Below are 6,565 nucleotides of genomic sequence, written 5' to 3'. Positions count from 1 at the left end.
ATGAAGTACCAAAAATACTAAGAAATAAAGCACAGTCTTTAGTTAAGGAGCTTGCAGCTTAGTGGAGGGGAAAGTCTGCATACAGATTACGTATAGTGTGGAAAGCACAGTCACAGGAATGTGTGTATGTGGGAACAGAAGGATAACGATTAGTCAACCTTGGTGGTAGGAGGATAGGGTGAAGGTTGTTGAGAGGGGAGAGCAGGTGATCAAGAAAGGCTGAGCTAAGTCTTACAGTTCAGATTAACCAGCTGGCATGTAGTGGGTATTTGTCCATATTTGTAGGAAAAATAGAATAAAGAGAATAAGTTATTCAGAACCAAAAGTATCCATTTATGTGCACATTGTAAGGGCATATAACGTGCCCCCTGGGTGAGAGGCTCTTTTACAACTGGAATTTTACCCTGGAAGTGAGAACAATGAAATCTAAAAATTTATACCCTCTGGTGGCTCTTGCCTGTAATCCTACCACTCTTGGAGGCCGAAGCAGGTGGATTGCCTGAACTCATGAGTTTGAGACCAGCCTGAGCCAGAGCAAGACCCTGTCTCTAAAAATAGTTGGGTGTTGTGGCGGGCACCTGTAGTAGGGAGGCTGAGGCAAGAGAATCACTTAAGCCCAAGAATTTGAGGTTGCTGTGAGCCGAGACGCCATGACACTACCAAGGGCGACAAAGGAAGACTGTCTCAAAACAAACAAACAAACAAAAATAATAATAATAATAATAATACAAATTTGTACCCTCATATTAATTTGACATAAAAAGAAAGACGTTGAAAAGTCAAAATCTAAATCCAAAAACCAAAACAAAACAAAAGTATCCATTGAATGTGTTAACTAGGATGGTGGTGTGGGTCAGTCTACAATGTGTTGAAATGAAGAGTGAATGGGAAGTAAAAAAAGATGAGTATTATTATTTCACAAAATCTCCACCCACCCATTGAATATCTGTTGGGCACCTACTATGTGTCAGGCCTTATGATAGGTGCAGGCCAGAGTTGACGGCTAAGGGAGGAAAAGACAGAAGGAAGTAGTTGGGAGAAGTGGATGGTTAGGAAAGATGTTTTTTTAGATGAGAGAACATTTAAACCTATTTATAGATTTAGAGGAAAGAGTCAGTAGGAGGTGAGGAAATGGTAGACGAAGCAAGGATCCCAGACAGTCTGAAAGGGAGGAAATCAAGTGCACAGGGGCATTTTTCAAGGACAGGGAGTGAGGCAAGAAGTTGTGGAGCTGTGAGCCTGGTGACCTTGACTTCATTGGTAAAGTAGGAAGTAAGACCATCTTGTGAGAGTGAAGGGGTCAGGAGTCAGTTTTGGAGTTTGAGGAAAGTGACAAAAGTTTGGAAAGGCCAATGAGGGCAATGGAAAGGAGTTAATGAAGGCCAAATAAAGGGACTGTTATGTTGCTCCAGAGACCCAGAGGAGGACAGGGACCAGGCACTCGTTGTGGTGTCAATCATGGTTTTGTGATTGCTTCTAGACAACTTGAGCAGCCATGGGGCAGGAGCAGAGGAAGTAGATCCTGATGTTTCTTCAGTGTAGCAATGTTGTGGAAGGAAAGGTGGAACGGAGATGAGGGCGTGGATAAGAGTGGTTCAGGTGGTGGGTCATGGGGTTCTGCTGGGGCAAAGAAGGAGATGAGGCCAGTAAGGGGCTGCTTCCCTGTGAGATAATAAAAGGGTCAAGGTTCCAGACCTGATATGCTCTTGTGTACTCTCATAAGTTCTCATACATGCTCATATGCTCACATGTAGATTGCATACGCTCTCCTGGCTCTCCTAAGCGCTCATGTGCTCTCACACACTGTTATATTCTCTCATAAGCTCTCACGTGTTGTCATATGCTCTCACAAACTCTCATAGCCTCTTGTACTCTCCCATATAGTCTTTTTTTAGTTTTTGGCTGGGGCTGGGTTTGAAACCGCCACCTCTGACATATGGGCCCGGCGCCCTACTCCTTTGAGCCACAGGCACCACTCACTCTCCCATATAGTCTTCTATGCTCTCAGATACGTGCATAGTGTCTGATGAAGTGGAAGACTGGGGTTAAGAGAATTGAAGGCAAAAGAACTGGAAAGAGGTGCGGTTGTGGTCAGGCGGTTGGATGTTAGAGTGAGGGTTTCTTGGGTGGAGCCGGTCCGGCTAATGGAAAGGTGGGGAGGCGGCTGGAGAGGAGGGAGCTAAAACTTGTGAAGTTGATGCAGAGAAGGAATAAAGAGGCTGAAGTTTGATGGGTTGTCCACACATACATCACAGTCACCCAGAATGTAGAGAAAGACTGAACCAGAAGAAGATGGAAGAGGATGGAACAGGGCTCAGGTGTGGAAATGTTTTTATACTGAGGTGGAGAAGTCAAATGGTCTAGAAGGGGCACTGAGGAGCCTCACGAATGCCTGCAGCGCCTAACTCCAAGGTCCTCAGAATGAGAGGGAGAATGAGAAGCCAGAACCTGGCTGGATAATGATATCCTCAGGGGAGAATTAGGTTTCCATTAGGGTAAGAGGGTAGACTCCTGTGAGGAGGTACCTAGATGACATAGGCTGGCACTTCTCAAACTTCAATGTACCTACGAGTTCCTGAGGCTCTTGATAAAAAGCAGATTCTGATCCTGTAGGTCTAGGCTGGGGACCAGAGATTTCTACATTTCTGACTAGCTGTCAGGTGACGAGGGTGCTGCTAGCCCAAGGACCACACTCTGAGTGGTGAAGATGTAGGCAGTTTTGTTTATCACAGAACAGGGGTTTCAGAGGTGCAATGGCAATGTTTTGGGTGAAGGCGAATTCTAGGAGCATGAGTCCAAGAGGGACAGAGCAGAATAGGGATGTATGCAGAGGAAAGAAGCAGTGACTAGAAGTGTGGTAAGAGGATAAATTAGCTCTTGTCACTTTTGGCATGGGTCCAGTAGTCCTAACTGACCTTGGGGCATCTTGGCGTTGGTGCCTGACATAGTTGTGTTCAGGTGCAGTGTCTGTGATCAGGCCTCATGGGTCTCTAGCAGGGGACCCTCTGATGGCTGTCTTTGCTCAGAGGACTGACCTGAGAGAGAGTAAGATAAGGATGGCATTCAGGTGTCTAAGAAGTATGATAGAAGTGGTGGCGGTGGTTAGTGGTGACTGAGGCCTTGAGAGGGAGTGAGACCGCCTGGGGACAGTGTGCATCCAATGTACAGAAGGCCAACAGAAGGTGGTCCAGGATGGAACCACAACAAAGACAGGCCAGGAATTTAGCTGAGGTAAGTGACAAAGAAGAATTAGAGAGGTAGGAGATAATGATGTCGGTGAAGCCCGGGGACAGTGTTCAGGAAGGGACCAGCAAATGTTATCAAGAAAGATGACAATTGAAAAGTGTTCATTGTGAGGTAAAATGGTTATTTTTCTACAATATGACTATTTAGGAAACCTAAGGTAATCAGCTGAAAAACAATTGTAACAAATAATAGTTCAGTAAGGTACCAGTCTTAAAATAAACATGCAGAAAGCCATATACTTCTTATAAACCAACAATAACCAATGAGAAGGCATTGTGGAACAGAAGACCCCATTTGCAGTTAAAAAGCCCTCCTTCCAGGGCTGTGCCTGTGGCTCAAAGGAGTAGGGTGATGGCCCTATATACTGGAGGTGGCAGGTTCATACCCAGGCCCAGCCAAAAACAAACAAACAAAAAAACACCTCCTTCCTACATCCTACCCACAAGACCCTACATCATCTGGCCCTTGCTACTTGCTTGCGTCATCCTTTATTATTACTTTTTTGTCTCGAGGTGAAATTCATATAACATAAAAATTAACTATTTTAAGGTGAACAATTCAGTGGCATTTAATACATTGCCAACTATGACCTTTATCTACCCCCAAAGCATTTTTTCAGGTTTTATTTTATTTATTTTCATTTTCATTTTCTTTTTTTATTTATTTATTTATTCATTTTTTGAGACAGAGTCTTACTGTGTTGCCTTTGGTAGAGTGCTGTGGCGTCACAGCTCACAGCAACCTCCAACTCTTGGGCGTAAGCAATTCTCTTGCCTCAGCCTCCTGAGTAGCTGGGACTACAGGTGCCCACCACCACGCCTGGCTATTGTTTTGTTGTTGTTGTAGTTGTCATTGTTGTTTGGCAGGCCTGGGCCGGTTCCAACCCGCCAGCCCTGGTGTATGTGGCCGGTGCCCTAGCCACTGAGCTACAGGCACTGAGCCATTTTTTTCAGGTTTTAAAACTTTATTTGCATATTAAAAATTGTGCATTCCAATAATTAAAATCATTTGAACAAAAAATTTGGCACTCTGATTAAATTGCATTTTACAGTCTGCAGGAAACGTTGGGCCAGCTTGGTTTTATGCTATTTCACCCTTGCCCCACCCTGCTTCTTCCTTCGCCAACATGCAAGTTCTTTGCCTTCCATGCCAGCCAGACAGGCAGATGACAGAGGCAGGCGTGGCCTTTGCTGTGGGTAGATCTCAATACTCTGATGTGAAAGGGGCAGCACAGCCCTTTAAACTGGATCCAACCTCTTTGCATCTTACAAAGTTAAAACAACTAAAAGAAATAAGACAATGCTTGTGGGATGTGTGGTGTGCCTTGGGGGCACTCACCTCCTGCAGACTCGGCTGCTTGCTTCTCCTGTTTGATCAGTTTTCTTTGGAAGGCAATGGATTTTTCTATTGGGTTTCTGTCTTCTTCAATTTTGACTTATCGAATTTCTCCATCTCAGTCACCTTGGGTTTGTCAGGCATAGTGGCCGAGGAAGTGGAGGGAGGCAGGAGAGGGAGCAGGATGGGATCTGCCCGGTGGCCACCGCAGAGTGTTCCAGAACATTTTCATCACCCCCAAAGGAAATCCACTAAACAATGACTCCCCACTTCCTCCTCCCCTCAGCCCCTGGTAACCACTGTTCTATTTTCTGTCTCTAGAAATTTGAATATTCTAGGTGCTTCCTATAAGTGGAATCATACACTATTTGTCCTTTTTTTGTTCATTCACTCTGATGTCTTCTTCAAGGTCCTCCTTGTGGGAGCATGCTGCAGAATTTTTTTCTTGTCTTGGCTGAGTAATAGTCCATTGTATGGATAGTCCAGATTTTCTTTCTCTAGTAATCAGTTGATTTTGACTATTGTGAATAGTTTCTTCACACTTAATTCATTGAGTCCTACCTCTCTGGCCTTCCTCCTCCAGCTCAGACTTGACAGACTTGTTTCCACCTCAGAACCATTATATTATTTTTATTCCCTCTGCCTGGAATGCTCTTCTTCCATATCTCTCCTTGGAGCCCTCATTCTCATCCTTGCAGCTCCAATGTTACATTTTCAGAGAAGCTGTCCCTGATCACTACATTGAAGTAGTTGAACCCCCAGTCATTGTTTATCCCATTATCCTATCGTGCGAGTGTAGTGTCTTCATAGCCCAGATCACCGCCTAGTAGTATTGTCTAGACCAGGGCTTATTTTGTGCTGCTGGCCATTTAGCAATCTAGTGAAGCCTGTAGGCTCATTCTCAAAATAATGTTTTTAGATGCCTAATATATACCAGTTATACTAGAAATACAATTACTAAAATATTGAAAACTTGTGATTTAGTAATCCACCTGCATCCCTATCAATTCCTGAAATAACAATATCTATATGCAGGCTTAATAATTATCAGAATTTAGAAGTTGTGATATATAAAGTGCTATTTTAGGAGATTTGCAACTAGAATAGGAAACGAAAATATCAGTGCATCCACTTGTACTCCTAACATTACTGTAGATTATTGTTACCTATGTTTGTTTTTCTTTCTTTCTTTTTTTTTTTTTTTTGAGACAGAGTCTTACTTTATTGCCCTCGGTAGCGTGCTGTGGCATCACAGCTCACAGCAACCTCCAAATCCTGGGCTTAGATGATTCTCCTGCCTCAGCCTCCCGAGTAGCTGGTACTATAGGCGCCCGCCACAACGCCTGGCTATTTTTTGTTGTTGTTGTTGTTGCAGTTTGGCCGGGGCCGGGTTTTAACCCACCACCCTTGGAATATGGGGCCGGTGCCCTACCCACTGAGTCACAGGCACTGCCCTGTTACCTACGTTTTTAATGAAGAAGCTGCTAAACTTCAGTTAGAGATGAGTGAAAAAAAAATGAATTATTTTCCTATCTATATTTATGAATACTCTGAATTCTATCCCTAGACCCTTTGGAGGTTCAAGGACCCCAGGGTTAAGAACTCCTGTCTTGAGCAATCAAAATTCTCAGTAGTGATGAGGAAAGGTAGAGTCTGTTGGAGCTAATTTTGATCACAGACTGGAGATATCCTAGTAAACCAGAGGATAAAAAGCCAGAAGAAAGTTACTGCCCTCTCTGGCCCTCCATGGAACTGAGGGTGTGGGAGATGAAGAAATTGCCAGTTGAGGACAATAAAAAAGCAATGTCTTTGAAAGACAGGTATTACTTACCTAGACCAGTGTTTTTCAACCTTTTTTATCTCACGGCACCCTTGAACCTATAGTTAAACTTCTGAGGCACACTTAAATTATGTTGATCAAAAAATAGAGTAAGAAAAATATATACGTAACTGTGCTTTGAACTTCTTTTGAAAATAATTTAAT

General features: G+C 43.6%; 1 protein-coding gene and 1 pseudogene across 4 annotated transcripts in view; one reads left to right on the top strand and one right to left on the bottom strand.

Annotated features, from left to right (window-relative positions):
- The window catches only part of SEPT6 (septin 6), a 76,128-nt gene that overhangs the window by 33,292 nt on the left and 36,271 nt on the right, over positions 1 to 6,565 (top strand). The window lies entirely within an intron of this gene.
- Positions 2,974 to 4,725, bottom strand: LOC105887718 (annotated as a pseudogene).

This window comes from Otolemur garnettii, unplaced genomic scaffold (assembly GCF_000181295.1).
Source record: "Otolemur garnettii isolate 467f Iridium unplaced genomic scaffold, OtoGar3 scaffold00110, whole genome shotgun sequence".
Lineage (NCBI taxonomy): Eukaryota > Metazoa > Chordata > Mammalia > Primates > Galagidae > Otolemur > Otolemur garnettii.
The sequence above is the reverse complement of the archived record's forward strand: the minus strand, read 5'-3'. Positions and strand labels throughout refer to the sequence as shown.